Source organism: Heptranchias perlo, chromosome 3, assembly GCF_035084215.1.
Source record: "Heptranchias perlo isolate sHepPer1 chromosome 3, sHepPer1.hap1, whole genome shotgun sequence".
In the NCBI taxonomy this organism is placed as follows: domain Eukaryota; kingdom Metazoa; phylum Chordata; class Chondrichthyes; order Hexanchiformes; family Hexanchidae; genus Heptranchias; species Heptranchias perlo.
Window position 1 is genome coordinate 9927752 of NC_090327.1, and position 16836 is coordinate 9944587.

The following is a 16836-nucleotide window of genomic DNA, read 5'->3' on the forward strand; positions in this document are numbered from 1 at the left end:
AATCACTTTGCACTGATTTTAATTGTAAAAGTCTGAGGGCAGTGGTACAGTATTTTGCATACTGCCACAAAACACACTTAATAGGAGCTTGGTTTAAACTGTTTCCAAGATTAGTGGAACATATTTGAAAATTATTTCTGTTGTTAATTCATTTGTTGCAAAAAACTGTAAAATAAATTCAAGTGGAAAAGATACTTTTAATTTTACTCAGCTATGTTTTCACAAGTTGAATGCACTTTCTTATGTTTAACCTTTTGCTATTAGATCCTCAGGTAATGTAATTAATTAAAACTGTTTTCTTAGTTTTTTACATGTGCATTTGATACGATAAAAAACGCTTCAGATTTTGTTTGTAATATGGAAAACAATCTTGCATCGCACGGCAAAGTTTAAAAACTTGGCTAACCTCTAAATTTTCATTTTGTCATTGAAAATTTATCTGAACTGGAATGGAGCATCATTCTGCTGTACCGAGTTGCCCAGCTTTAGAATAGTTTGGATTTTCATTAGTCCCTGACGCATGATGCTAAAGACAGTGACGTTAGAAGTTTGAAATTGAGACTTACAAATTCAAGTACATTAGAACAGTTTCAGCATTAAATGATTTACTTAACTTCTCACATTATGGATGCTTTGGTAAAATACAATATATTGAAAATTTTCTTTCTTGCTGTGCTTTGTAGATCTAGTCAAATTACTCTTATCCAAGTGCAATTGTATATGTCGGAATCATTAAAGATGTTGATAATCAAGTTTGGCACCCATGTTTCTTTTGGATTGTGTTGGAATAGCGGAACAAGCTCGAGGGGCTGAATGGAGCAATGGAAAACTCCCTCGGCATTTTTCAGTTTTAAATAAAATTATTTGGAACAATCTCGTTCCAGTGAAGATCAGTCCACAGTACAGAACCAATTCGGAGAATTCATTGGTCTTTCCAAGTCTGAGGTAGCATTCTGTTGATTGCAGAAAACAGCTGGACGTGATACGGTGTCGTATATTCTATACTTACTGTTGCATCGTCTATTGGTGCAAGAGATGAGCTTTGTGTTCTCCATTTCCTCTGGACCTTGGAACCCAATGAAAGATGATGCACATGTACATAGCTGCACATTTATAGTGGCGCTTTAGAGTTTTGGTGCTAAAATAAAGCCAATTGAGTATGGTCACTCTAGAAGACCAACATTACTTAAGCAATTTTTAATAGACCTCACTTCTTAACAAAGCCTACATTAAAAGTCTGCATATTCCTCAGTGAAATGGTTAATCAGTGTAGTTCCTAACACATTCAGTTTCGGTACTGTGTAACAGATATCTGGAATTATTCGGGCAATTGCAGAGTATGTTTGGAATTTCCCATACTTAGTGCTTTTCTCTGATTTCATGAACAACACTGTGCGACACATAGCTGACTCTAATTTTGGATGATGGCATTGGGCGTTGAGCTCATTTCCTGAATAATTAAATGTGTGGTCGAAAAGAAAAATAATTTTCTTATTTCTAAATATTCTTTAATAGTTGGGCTCAAAATAATGAATAACAGGAATTAGATGATGGAGGTTATCAAATTGCATTCATAATATTGTGCAGTTGTACTAAGCTTAAACTGTAGCTCAGCTCAGAATATTTGATTTGAAATGTAAGCTATTGTATTTATTCTTTGCTGACATTTAGATGATTAGAATGGTTTAGCTTATAAAATTACCCACTTTCTCTCTCTCTCTCTTCCTGCCATTACTCTGATTGCATTAACAGACCAAGCAAAAAATATACTTTCTTAACATATGTAGCTTTTTGGAAGTGTACCTTATTGTCTCCCTTTCCCCTCCACTCCCTGGGCAGGAGATATCCTGGTAATGCCCCTATCCTTTCCTCCGGTGAAGAATTAGGCGTTGTGAATATTTTCCAAATTCTGTAGAAGTTAAGTTACCTTACTTTTGAAACTGACTTTTTTTTAATACATAAATGTTCAACTGATGATGAGGATTACCTTCAATCATAGAATCATACAGCACAGAATAGAATAAAACCGGACGGACCACCCGGCATCGGACCACTAGGCGCCGGACACGACAACGGCAAAAAAACACCAAGCCCAGTCGACCCTGCAAGGTCCTCCTTACTAACATCTGGGGACTTGTGCCAAAATTGGGAGAGCTGTCCCACAGACTAGTCAAGCAACAGCCTGACATAGCCATACTCACAGAATCATACTTTTCAGCCAACGTCCCAGACTCTTCCATCACCATCCCTGGGTATGTCCTGTCCCACCGGCAGGACAGACCCACCAGAGGTGGCGGTACAGTGATATACAGTCAGGAGGGAGTGGCCCTGGGAGTCCTCAACATTGACTCTGGACCCCATGAAATCTCATGGCATCAGGTCAAACATGGGCAAGGAAACCTCCTGCTGATTACCACCTACCGTCCTCCCTCAGCTGATGAATCAGTCCTCCTCCATGTTGAGCACCACTTGGAGGAAGCACTGAGGGTAGCAAGGGCACAAAATGTACTCTGGGTGGGGGACTTCAATGTTCATCACCAAGAGTGGCTCGGTAGCACCACTACTGACCGAGCTGGCCGAGTCCTGAAGGACATAGCTGCTAGACTGGGCCTGCGGCAGGTGGTGAGCGAACCAACACGAGGGAAAAACTTACTTGACCTCGTCCTCACCAATCTACCTGTCGCAGATGCATCTGTCCATGACAGTATTGGTAGGAGTGACCACCGCACAGTCCTTGTGGAGATGAAGTCCCGTCTTCGCACTGAGGACACCATCCAACGTGTTGTGTGGCACTACCACCGTGCGAAATGGGATAGATTCAGAACAGATCTAGCAGCACAAAACTGGGCATCCATGAGGCGCTGTGGGCCATCAGCAGCAGCAGAATTGTATTCCAGCACAATCTGTAACCTCATGGCCCGGCATATTCCTCACTCTACCATTACCAACAAGCCAGGAGATCAACCCTGGTTCAATGAGGAGTGTAGAAGAGCATGCCAGGAGCAGCACCAGGCGTACCTAAAAATGAGGTACCAACCTGGTGAAGCTACAACTCAGGACTACATGCATGCTAAACAGCGGAAGCAACATGCTACAGACAGAGCTAAGCGATTCCACAACCAACGGATCAGATCAAAGCTCTGCAGTCCTGCCACATCCAGTCGTGAATGGTGGTGGACAATTAAACAACTAACAGGAGGAGGAGGCTCTGCAAACATCTCCATTCTCAATGATGGCGGAGTCCAGCACGTGAGTGCAAAAGACAAGGCTGAAGCGTTTGCAACCATCTTCAGCCAGAAGTGCCGAGTGGATGATCCATCTCAGCCTCCTCCCGATATCCCCACCATCACGGAAGCTAGTTTTCGGCCAATTCGATTCACTCCACGTGATATCAAGAAACGGCTGAGTGCACTGGATACAGCAAAGGCTATGGGCCCCGACAACATCCCAGCTGTAGTGCTGAAGACTTGTGCCCCAGAACTAGCTGCGCCTCTCGCCAAGCTGTTCCAGTACAGCTACAACACTGGCATCTACCCGACAATGTGGAAAATTGCCCAGGTATGTCCTGTCGACAAAAAGCAGGACAAATCCAATCCGGCCAATTACCGCCCCATCAGTCTACTCTCAATCATCAGCAAAGTGATGGAAGGTGTTGTCGACAGTGCTATCAAGCGGCACTTACTCACCAATAACCTGCTCACCGATGCTCAGTTTGGGTTCTGCCAGGACCACTCGGCTCCAGACCTCATTACAGCCTTGGTCCAAACATGGACAAAAGAGCTGAATTCCAGAGGTGAGGTGAGAGTGACTGCCCTTGACATCAAGGCAGCATTTGACCGAGTGTGGCACCAAGGAGCCCCAGTAAAATTGAAGTCAATGGGAATCAGGGGGAAAACTCTCCAGTGGCTGGAGTCATACGTAGCACAAAGGAAGATGGTAGTGGTTGTTGGAGGCCAATCATCTCAGCCCCAGGGCATTGCTGCTGGAGTTCCTCAGGGCAGTGTCCTTGGCCCAACCATCTTCAGCTGCTTCATCAATGACCTTCCCTCCATCGTAAGGTCAGAAATGGGGATGTTCACTGATGACTGCACAGTGTTCAGTTCCATTCGCAACCCCTCAGATAATGAAGCAGTCCGAGCCCGCATGCAGCAAGACCTGGACAACATCCAGGCTTGGGCTCATAAGTGGCAAGTAACATTCGCGCCAGATAAGTGCCAGGCAATGACCATCTCCAACAAGAGAGAGTCTAACCACCTCCCCTTGACATTCAACGGCATTACCATCGCCGAATCCCCCACCATCAACATCCTGGGGGTCACCATTGACCAGAAACTTAACTGGACCAGCCATATAAATACTGTGGCTACGAGAGCAGGTCAGAGGCTGGGTATTCTGCGGCGAGTGACTCACCTCCTGACTCCGCAAAGCCTTTCCACCATCTACAAGGCACAAGTCAGGAGTGTGATGGAATACTCTCCACTTGCCTGGATGAGTGCAGCTCCAACAACACTCAAGAAGCTCGACATCATCCAAGATAAAGCAGCCCGCTTGATTGGCACCCCATCCACCACCCTAAACATTCACTCCCTTCACCACCGGCGCACTGTGGCTGCAGTGTGCACCATCCACAGGATGCACTGCAGCAACTCGCCAAGGCTTCTTCGACAGCACCTCCCAAACCCGCGACCTCTACCACTTCGAAGGACAAGAGCAGCAGGCACATGGGAACAACACCACCTGCACGTTCCCCTCCAAGTCACACACCATCCCGACTTGGAAATATATCGCCGTTCCTTCATCGTCGCTGGGTCAAAATCCTGGAACTCCCTTCCTAACAGCACTGTGGGAGAACCGTCACCACACGGACTGCAGCGGTTCAAGAAGGCGGCTCACCACCACCTTCTCGAGGGCAATTAGGGATGGGCAATAAATGCTGGCCTCGTCAGCGACGCCCACATCCCATGAACGAATAAAAAAAAACAGAAGGAGGCCATTCGGCCCATCGTACTTGTGCCGGCTCTTTGAAAGAGCTATCCAATTAGTCCCACTCCTGCTCTTTCCCCATAGCCCTGCATTTTTTTTCACCTTCAAGTATTGATCCAATTACCTTTTGAAAGTTATTATTGAATCTGCTTCCACCACCCTTTCAGGCAGTACATTCCAGATCATCATAACAACTCGCTGTGTAAAAAAAAAAATTCTCCTCATCTCCCACCTGGTTCTTTTGCCAATTACCTTAAATCTGTGTCCTTTGGTTACTGGCTCTCCTGCCAGTGGAAACAGTTTCAAAAAATTACAGAAGCAAAAAGAACTGAAGAATGGCATGTGGGTACTCATCATATTTTACTGGCAAGCTTCCTAGAATATTTTTGTTCCTTTTCAGAGTTGTTTGATCTTGACTTAAATAAAAAAAAGGAAAATAATATTGAAAATTTCAACGCAACTACTCACAGTTTGGCTGCAACAAAACAGACACCGCATCAGGCTGACATTTCAAACCTGGTATGCATTTGTAAATAAGTTAAAAGAACTTACTCAGTAATTCAATTCAAGCAATTGAAACAAAACGGCACACAATGAGGTCTATTTCGACTTTTGGGCAACCGACTGGTCGTCCTCCCATTCCGATGGCGAAGGGGCCCCCGCAATTTTGAGGCCCCGGCCTCATTTAAATCTGACGGATGAGCTGCTGGCCGGATTGAGGCTCCAAGATTGGGCAGGGCAGCCTCCACCAAGGCGGGGAGCCCGAGCGGCAGCAACCCAGTTTATTTTTTGTGAGCCCTGGAGGAGCACTCCTTCTGCGCAGTTCCGACCTAAAATGGCAATCGGGGCCCTATTTACAACATAAGGGCCGATCGCCTGAAACAGGCGGGCACTTTGGACACGGTGGTAGGCCCCTTTCAAAATGGAGCCGGCCGCATCGTCGGTGTTAACAGGACGGAAAGGTTACCGACGCCACTTTGAGGTCGTTACCGCTCAGTTAACATCAGGCGAAGGCAGTCAAAATCGCCCCCTATGAGGTTTTTTTTGCAAAATAAATTTGAATTATTTTCAATAATTTGAATTATAAAGCTTTGAATTGAGAGACTGTGTAACAGGAGCCAAAGGATTTCTGGTTACAGTTGCTTTGATTATCGCTTTAGAAGTTTAGGGGGAAGCTAGATAAACACAAGAGGGAGAAAGGAATAGAAGGATATGTTGATGGGGTTAGATGAAAAAGGGAGGGAGGAGGCTCGTGTGGAGCATAAACACCGGCATAGACCTGTTGGGCCGAATGGCCTGTTTCTGTGCTGTACATTCTATGTAATTCTATGTAAGAAGTTAATGAAAGGAATTTTGAAGTAAGAGAAAGCAACACAGAAAAAGCCGAGTAATTAAGTCCTGGAAGTTTTTGCTTGTGTTCTTTTATTTTCTCACCCACAACACTAACACTGCAGCTTAACGAATAACCAAAAAATGGACCCATTGTAACACCCTCTACGTCAGAAACAATCCCAAATTCCAAGATACTAAAATTCTAACAATGTAGAATAAAATGCTAAATATAACCACTGTAATGCTTTTTAAAAGAAAATTGAGGGAAGGGAGATTGTCAGGGAGGCTTAATGAGTTTTTTTGTAAGACTACAGCAGTTAATAACTAGTCCCTGTAAAGGCCTTTCAATATAATGGAATTTCATGAAATTTCACACGGCACTGTACGATACATATAAGTTTATTGCTTTAAATATAGCCTGTATGGGTCCACAAAAATACATAGTTTGTTGAAATAAATTACAGAGTGTGAAACAACAGGGTAATTCGTACTAATACAAAATAATTATGGAGAAAGCATTATAAATTCAGAGCTCAGTAACAAGCAAACCATTGACAAAAACTTTGTTTAACATTAATGGTTATTTCGCATGTAGTAAGCAATTTACTGTGACCATTATTGTTTTTATAATGCTTGCACTCAATACAGTTTTAAAAAAAACCACACAGGGTGTGTTTCCCATTTTTCACTTATTTCTTTGAAAGCAGTAAAAATTTGTGTGCCTGATAATGTACATGTTTTCAAACAAGGCTGGTTTGCTAATTGTGTTTCTCCTTTCTGCTTCTTAATTGTTTTACTAGGAGTGGTTAAAACAAATTCAATTCACTCTACATTTTCAATGATTTTGTTTGCTTGATTAAACATTAAATTGGAGCTTAATTTTTTTTCTTAATTTCAGGAGTGCTTGTTAAAATGATGCATTGAAAAGAATCACAAAATAATAGTTATGTGTTGAAATAATAACTCACATTTCTGAATTGGTGGGTTTTGGTTTTCCAAGATGATGCAAGGATGTATCATTTTACACTGATTACATCAGTAAGAACTGATCGAGAAAGACTATGTTTGTCCAAAAGCCTTGAAGACCCAGCTTTTAGTTCAAACAGATACCATAATGCTGTACATAGAGCTGAGATAATGGTGATTATTTTGATAAATTTTTATTTTGATCTTTATCTTCTTAAATGCTGGCTTTAAACCATTGCCATATTTTGAACATCCAGAAACAATTGAAGGAAAGTACAGTTTGGTGATCTAGTGGGTGGTGGAGAATCTATAAAAGTCCCTTGAAGTAGACAACTTGATGCAGTTCAAATCTTTTAAGCATCAACAACAATAACTTGCATTTATATAGTGTCTTTAACGTAGTAAAACATTCCAAGGCGCTTCACAGGAGCGTTATCAAACAAAATTTGACACTGAGCCACATAAGGAGATATTAGGACAGATGATCAAAAGGTTGGTCAAAGAGGTTGGTTTTGAGGAGGTTCTTAAAGGAGGAGAGAAAGGTAGAGAGGCGAAGAGGTTTAGGGAGAGAATTCCAAAGCTTAGGACCGAGGCAGCTGAAGGCACGGTCGACAATGGTGGAGCGATTAAAATCGGGGATGCGCAAGAAGCCAGAATTGGAGGAGCGCAGAAATCTCGGAGGGTTGTAGGGCTGGAGGAGGTTACAGAGATAGGGAGGGATGAGGCCGTGGAGGAATTTGAAAACAAGGATGGGAATTTTAAAATCGAGGCGTTGGCGGACCGTGAGCCAACGTTGGTCAGCGAGCACAAGGATGATGGATGAATGGGACTTGGTGTGAGTTAGGATACGGGCAGCAGAGGTTTGGATGAGCTCAAGGTTTATGGAGGGTGGAAGATGGAATGTCAGCCAGGAGAGTTGTAAAACTCGATCTCTTCGGCACTGAGCCACAGCATTGTATTTTGCTACAATTTAAAGTGTACAGTGAATCTTCCCCATTTCAAACCACCTGTTACTCATGATTATTAGATTCAATAACCTCCCGGAAATGTTAGGGAACCAAGGGTCTAGTGAGAGGGAGGAACTGAAGGAAATCAGTATTAGTAAAAAGAAATAGTGCTAGGGAAATTAATGGGGCTAAAGGCTGACAAATCCCCAGGGCCTGATAATCTACATTCCAGAGTACTAAAGGAAGTGGCCCTGGAAATAGTGGATGTATTGATGGTCATCTTCCAAAATTCTGTAGACTCTGGAACAGTTCCTACAGATTGGAGGGTGGCAAATGTAACCCCACTATTTAAAAAAGGAGGGAGAGAAAAAACAGGGAATTACAGACCAGTTAGCCTAACACCAGTAGCGGGGAAAATGCGAGAGAGTCTATTATAAAGGATGTGACAACAGAACACTTGGAAGGCATTAACGGGATTGGACAAAGTCAGCATGGGTTTATGAAAGGGAAATCATGCTTAACAAACCTACTGAAATCATGCTTAACAAATCTACTGGAGCTTTTTGAGGAGGTAACTAGTAGAATAGATAGGGGAGAACCAGTGGATGTGGTGTACTTGGATTTTCAGAAGGCTTTTGATAAGGTCCCACACAAAAGGTTAATGTGCAAAATTAAAGCACATGGAATTGGGGGGAATATACTGGCATGGATTGAGAATTGGTTGACAGACAGGAAACAGAGAGTAGGAATAAATGGGTCTTTTTCTGGGTGACAGGCAGTGACTAGTGGGGTATCGCAGGGATCAGTGCTTGGGCCCCAGCTATTCACAATATATATCAATGATTTGGATGAGGGAACTGTATGTAACATTTCCAAATTTGCAGACGACACAAAGCTGGGGTGGAATGTGAGCTGTGAGGTGGATGCAAAGAGGCTCCAATGTGATTTAGACAAGTTGGGTGAGTGGGCAAGAACATGGCAGATGCAGTATAATGTGGATAAATGTGAGGTTATCCATTTTGGTTGTAAAAACAGAAAGACAGATTATTATCTGAATGGTGATAGATTGGGAAAAGGGGAGGTGCAACGAGACCTGGGAGTCCTTGTACACCAATTGCAGAAAGCGAGCATTCAGGTGCAACAAGCAGTTAGGAAGGCGAATGATATGTTGCCGTTCATTGCAAAAGGATTTGAGTACAGGAATAGTGATGTCTTACTGCAGTTGTACAGGGCCTTGGTGAGACCACATCTGAAGTATTGTGTGCAGTTTTGGTCTCCTTATCTGAGGAAGGATGTCCTTGCCATGGAGGGAGTGCAACGAAGGTTTACCAGATTGATGAGGAGAGATTGGGTCGACTAGGCCTATATTCACTAGAGTTTGGAAGAATGAGAGGTGATCTCATTGAAACATATAAAATTCTAACAGGACTAGACAGACTAGATGCAGGGAGGATGTTCCCGATGGCTGGGGAGTCCAGAATCAGGGGTCACAGTCTCAGGAAAACGGGGTATGCCATTTAGAACCGAGATGAGGAGAAATTTCTTCACTCAGAGGGTGGTGAACCTGTGGAATTCTCTACCACAGAAGGCAATGGAAGCCAAGTCATTAAATATATTCAAGAAGGAGATAGATATATTTCTTAATGCTAAAGGGATCAAGGGATATGGGGAAAAAGCGGGAACAGGGTACTGAGTTAGACGATCAACCATGATCATTTTGAATGGCGGAGCAGGCCCGAAGGGCTGAATTGCCTACTCTTAGAATCATAGAAAGGTTACAGCACGGAAGGAGGCCATTCGGCCCATCGAGTCCGCGCCGGCTCTATGCAAGAGCAATCCAGCTAGTCCCACTCCCCTGCCCTATCCCCGTAACCCTGCAAATTTTTTCCTTTCAAGTACTTATCCAGTTCCCTTTTGAAGGCCATGATTGGAACAGGAGGAGACCATTCAGCCCCTCGAGCCTGTTGTGCCATTCAATTAGATCATGGCTGATCTGTACCTTAACTCCATCTACCCTTGCTCCTATTTTCTATGATTCTGATGGAAGGTGATGGACAGAGTGTTTAGGAATTATTCTAATGCGTGGTTCTGAGATATTTTGAGACTGATCAAGAGGCATTGATTTAATAATGATCAAACAATGAAGCAATTGATTTCAAACTTTAACTGTTGGGGGAAATGGACCATGTGATGCAATGAGTTAGAACTGTCCTGAGGATAAAAGTCTCCTTTTCCTGTCAGCTCTGTAGGGGATATTTTAACCCCCAAGAATGGGTGGGTTGGGGGCATGTAGGGAGATTAAAAATAACAACTTTTTGGCACGGGACCTCATCCCAGCTCCAACTCACCCACACCGTCGGGCTAATACTTAAAAGGGCAATGTACCTCATTGAAATACTTGAGGTACTAAATTCTTTGCGTTTTGGATAATTAAAATGAATTTAACCTTACCTGTTCGGGTTTCAAATCACTTTCAATTCATGTCAGGTGAAAGCAGCCAGGAAGGGTCAGATCCATAAGTTGCACTGCGTGTGGGCCCGGAGGAGCAGGAGTGCTTCATCCAGGCCCAACAAGCTCACGTGGCCGATAGGAACCCCGCGATCGGCAGCCCTCCTGCCACGGTGGACCCGCATATATCTCTAACTCTTCACCCAACCTCCAGCGACCTCCGACCTCCAAGTTCCAGCCCATCTGATCTCCTCCCCGGCCCATCTGATCTCCTCCCCGGCCCATGATCCTGCCCTCCCTCCTTCCGATCCCCGGCTGTGGCCTGCTGTCGCAGGCCTTTCTGCCCGACAGCCAGCCAGCCTTTCAATCAGGCTGGCTGCCGGGCGCGCAACCCAGAAGTAAAATTTACCATCAACTTACCTTCTGGGTTTCGCACACGAAAATCTTACCCCCCCCACCCCGATCCCTTCCCAGCTCGAAGTCAAAATCCTGCCCTGTGTGTCCAGAATGAAACTATTTTGGCAGGCATCAACCCAGTTCCTGGAAATGGGTGTGGGTCTACAGCACCAAACTGCCAACAACATGCCTCCGAGACATTGTAAGGATAATTGGGGTCAGAAATGGAAAATATTCACACCAGAACAATAGCAATGATGATTGTTAAGCCATGGTGAAGGTAAGAAACGGGTTTGAAGACACGATCGAAAAAAATTTTTAAATAATAAAGTGTGTCAATAATGTTGATCCTGTAAAACCTAGTACAGGAGAACCAAGGGATTAAGCAAAAGAAAATGTTATAGTTAAGGATTAACTTCGTACTTTGAAATAGAGACTTGTGGAATACACTGCGGTCTAATACAGTGAATAATTTAGTTAAAGAATTTAAAAGAAAATTGAATCAATATTTGGTTCTGCAGAGCCTCTCTTTCAGTGACTTCTCTTCACAACTCCGCACCATCACCTGGGAAGTCTCCCTTGGATCCATCCTTGGCCCTTTCCTCTTCCGCATTTATATACCACCTCTTGGCAGCATCATCTGCAGACGTGGAATTAGCTTCCACATGTATGCTGGTCACACCCAGCTCTATCTCTCCACCACCTCTCTCGATTGCCCCTCTATCTTTATGTCTGACATCCGGTCTTGGATGAGCCGCACTTTCATCGATCTAAACATTGGGAATATTGAAGCCGTAGTTTTCAGTCCCCACCACAAACTCCATACACTTGCCACAGATGCAGGCACCCTTCCCAGTAATTATCTCAGGCTGAATCAGACTGTTTGCAACCTCAACATCCCAGTCGACTTTCAGCTGAGCTTTCAATTTCCATTGTATCACTTGCCTCTGCCCAACTGCTTTTGAAACCCTCATCCAAACCTTTGTCACTGTCAGACTCAGCTATTCCAATGATCTCATGGTCGACCTCCCATCCTCCACCCTCCATAAACTTCAGGTCATTCAAAACTGCTGCCTGCATCCTGTTCTGGCTCGAAGTCCCCCAACGCCTCAAATTTAAACTGTTTTCCTTGCATATATATGAGAGAAGGGAATACAGGCATATGGAGACAAGGTGGGAAGAGGTAATTAGAGTGGGAAGAGGCTCATCTGGAGTATTATCACCAGCATAGCCTGTTTCTGTGCTGTAGATTCTATGTGATTGTGTTTAAATCCTACTATGGCTTCAATCTTCCCTATCTCTGTAACCTTTTCCAGCGCTACAAGCTCCCTGAACTCTCCGTTCCTTTAACTGCAGCCTTTTGTACATTTCACCTCCCAGTGAACCGCCATAGAAGCTGTCAGAGTTGTCAGCAGAGGCTCCATCATGGTGTGTGGCATTGTCTTGTTCGTGGAACTGACCACTTGGTCCATGTTGAACAGAATGTACTCCATGCTTCGCACAAAGTTGATACAAGTTGGAACTGAACTCCTCCATACTAAAATAGAAACATCGAAAATAGGAGCAGGAGTAGGCCATTTGGCCCTTCGAGCCTGCTCTGCCATTCAATATGATCATGGCTGATCCTCTATCTCAGTACCTTATTCCCGCTCTCTCCCCATACCCCTTGATGCCTTTTGTGTCTAGAAACCTATCTAGATCCTTCTTAAATATATTCAGTGACTTGGCCTCCACAGCCTTCTGTGGTAGAGAATTCCACAGGTTCGCCACCCTCTGAGTGAAGAAATTTCTCCTCATTTCAGTCCTAAATTTCCGACCCCGTATCCTGAGACTGTGACCCATTGCGCGCAAGCTCGCTGGCAGGCTGCCCAGTGTGCCTAGCATTTCCTAGTGTATGCCCATCAGCCACCTTCAGTAGCCTGGGCTGTTGATGTTTACATCTGAGTCCTTTGTAGCAGAGCTAGTATGCAATCTCGTCTTCCGGCGAGCAGGCACGTGTGGTGTCCTATTCCCCTGCCCGTGCTCGGTGATTCACCATGTGAGGACCACTCCTCTAGCCTAGCCTCTAAACTGGTGCTTGCTAGGGTTAGATTGAGTGATGGTGCATTTTCAAAAAGGCTGGCCTTGTCTTCCAGATGTCTCTGCATTTTCAGCACCTAAAATGAAAGAGAGGGGCAAGGGTTAGCGTTTAGTGTGAAGGGAGCGCAGAGGAAGAAGTGGCTGGTGCAGCTGCAGTTTGTCATGCAAAGTGTGTAGGGTGAGATAGAAGAAGGGAAAAAGGGGATAAGGCTGTGAAGACACCCTGCATGGCGTCGTCTCCAGGATTGCCTCTCACCACGGCCAAGAGCCCCTGATGGCCAGCATGTTTTCTTATACAGGAAAGAGGATGTGTAGGTAGCAGCCTCCTGTCTCAACTTGTGCGTGATCTTCTCTTCAAGAAAGAAGAGAGTGTGTTAGTGACATCCTTGTGAAGTGTTTAAAAAAAATGTGCATGCCGTTGTCGAATCGTTGCTCTGCAGTGTGTAGGCGTGGCGAAGTGAGGGTTGCAATAGTGGTGAGTATGTGAGGAGAAGGAGGTAGAGTGAAGTGATTTTCAGAGAGTGAAGGCAAGTGGGGGAGAGGAGTATCGTGAGTAGTGAGGCTGGAAGTGTGAGCAGAGAGTAAGAGTATTCTTACCTTGACAACTCTGGTGAGATCATTGAACTCCAGATGGGTTTGGATCAAGGCTCTGTAACATCCTCCCCTTTCTACTCCAGCCCCCTTGAAATAAAGGCCAACATTCCATTTGCCTTCTTGATTGCTTTTATGCCTTACTACGAGCTTTTAGTGACTTATGTACATGGACCCCTAAATCTCTCTGTTCTTCCACAGTTCCTATTTTCTCACCATATGCTCCGATTTATCCTCCTTGGGTCCAAAGTGAATGACCTAACACTTGCTCACATTGAACTCTATTTGCCATAGTTTTGCCCACTTACTTAATCTGTCAATGTCCCTTTGCAACTTCCTGCTCCCATCTGCACTACTTAGCAAAAAAAAAATCCAGACCTCTAACTACAAATACAAAGGCTACAAACCACACTGGTTAAAGGACCTTTAGAGATTGAGAACACTATCATCAGATGAGAGTATAGTGAAATCATTACGGACAGAAATGTCAATCTTGAATCATTTCACCGGTCTGATGCTTTAATGACCAGGAATAGAAATAAGTAGGTAATGATCAGGTTGGGGGAATATGGCGGGTGGGTGGGGAGGGGGGAAATCATTAGTATTAAACTTTGCAGTTTATTTTAGGAGCTGTCGCTCTTCTGACATGCAAGTCCTTCCCCATGCAAGTAATGCATCGATGTATGAATTTGAAGACTACCCGTAACTGGAAAAAGATCCAGGATGGCGAGAAAGTGGTATAACAAACACGGCAGGAAGGATTTGTATATTCCAAGAATAGTGGTCAGAATAGTGTTTGAGGCAGTAAGTTTGTGAAAGAACATTTTTAAATTGTGTAAGATGTTGTGAGGCAGTAATTTAGTCAGGGCTTTTGTTTTGAAGTGGTTTGGATTTGAATCTTTTTTAATTGGCAACAGGTCTGTGCTAGTTGAAATTTGGGAGATTTATTTTGAGAATATAGTAAGTATTATTCATTTGAAAACTCAAAAATCTGATTTTTTTTTACTTTCACCTTGACATATGACCGGGGAGATTATTCTTTATCATTGATATTTTCTTCTTGTGTGCACTTTTTCCGGTGCGATATCTCATTCCTTTCAGCAGTGCTATAACTAAACTGGAAACCTAATCTGAACTGAAAAGACTGGCTTTGGTGTTACCAAAAAATTATATTAATCATAGGCAAGTAAAATTGTTCATTTAAAGGCACCTCTAAGCAAAAATCACCCGTGAGGTGTGAATGAGCATGTGCAAGACAAGCTTTTTGAAGTTTGAGTCAGTCATTCAAAATAATTGAGAGAAACTGCAGCTTCAGTTTATGAGCTAATATTAAATAGATTGCATAGAATTTACAGCACAGAAACAGGCCATTCGGTCCAACAGGTCTGTGCCAGTGTGTACGCTCCACACGACCCTCCTCCCACCCTTCTTCACCTAACCCCATCAACATATCCGTGTATTCCTTTCTCCCTCATGTGTTTATCCAGCTTCCCCTTAAATGCATCTACGCTAGTCGCCTCAACTCCTTGTGGTAGCAAGTTCCACATTCTTACCACTCTGGATAAAGAAGTTTCTCCTGAATTCCCTATTGGATTTATTAGTGACTATCTTATATTTATGGCCGGAATTTGCTGAAAAAATATCGACGCATGCTGTTATTAATGTGTTAACGTCCAGCAACTTGTGGCGAGGAAGAGATACCCCGTGAATTGCGAATCGCTACAAGTTGCTGGACGATTTGCGCTGATCCGCCGTTAGCTTCATGAAAACGGCAGCTCACCCTCAACCTCCCCGTGCGATTCATGAAGTTGCTCCATTTGCACATTAATTTCCCATTAAACTCGCCACAGAAAGTTAAGTCTAGTAATTAATAGCATAAGCAACCTTTTAACGACGTGATAATTGTTAATGACTGCCAATTTTACATTTATTAAAAGAAGATTCTTACTTTTCCTTTCTGTCTCTCTTTTTTTTCTCTCTTTTAATCCAATCTTTCCCTCTCTTTATTTCTCTTTCTGAACCCGATTTGACTCTAATTCACCCTCCTTCTCAGTCCTTTCTCTGTTTACTTCTCAATCCTTAAATCTCATTGCTTAAGGAGATACCCTGTTGGTCTTGTCGTTCACCAAGGTCCCAGATGCTCTGTTGCCCTCGCAGCCCCGTTATCAGCTCGCACTTCCAGCAACACAGTGGGCAAAAATGTTTTGGGCTGAAGGGCGCAGGAAAAAGTCTAACCAACAGATGCCCTGCTCCAGCAAATTCCGGCCCAATAACTTACATCTACATTGCATCATTGATGTGGAAGAATTTTTCAGAGTTGCTTTACAATGAGGGGATGAGGATGACCCATAAAAGATGGGAAGGCATTGGAAGGAGGGGATGAGAACCGAAGGCACAGCTGACAGAGATGCGTTTTTGAGGAATGTATTGAAAGAAGAAAGAGAGGTAGAAAGACATATTGGTCTGCGAGAGCAACAGCTCCAGCAACATCTTTAAATAACTCTATTTATAAAATCATGCAAGATTGTTTAGGAATTCCTAAAGCAGAGTTTAGCTAATCCTCAGAACCGGATTGACAACATTGCACTCTGCATCTGTGTAACCCACATGAGAAGCAAACTTCACAGTCTTGATCTCCCTAGAGGCTGAACATTTTCAAAAGCACCAGATTTTATTTTTAAATTAAAATGTTTAGTATGGCGCACAGCTGTGTGTGTTTCTAGTGCAGCTCGTTTATTCCATAGAATCTAGGATTCCTTTTCTTTTGCTCGAAGAAGTAGCAGCACTAAGCAATATAAATGAGGACCGAGCAGGAGAGTTGGATTAGACTAGGTGTCTCATATGGAGAAAAATGTTGGCGCAGAGTTGAGGAACCAGATGGCCTATTTCTGTGCCCGAACATTCTATGATTCTAAATTATTTCTGTTACAGCACATTGGCTTAAAACATAGAGAGAAATTCACATTTTTTAATGGCAGCTGAAACTACAAAGTGGAATGGGCTTGTGGATTTTAATTTACGTGGAACTACATAGAGTGATGCTTCTGTGAATAGTACCACGGATGAGGCATTTCAATTATTTGTAGAGACTAGA

General features: G+C 43.6%; 1 protein-coding gene across 2 annotated transcripts in view; it reads left to right on the forward strand.

Moving 5' to 3' along the window:
- Window positions 1-16836, forward strand: part of LOC137310136 (intermembrane lipid transfer protein VPS13B-like) — an 875231-nt gene that overhangs the window by 534996 nt on the left and 323399 nt on the right. The window lies entirely within an intron of this gene.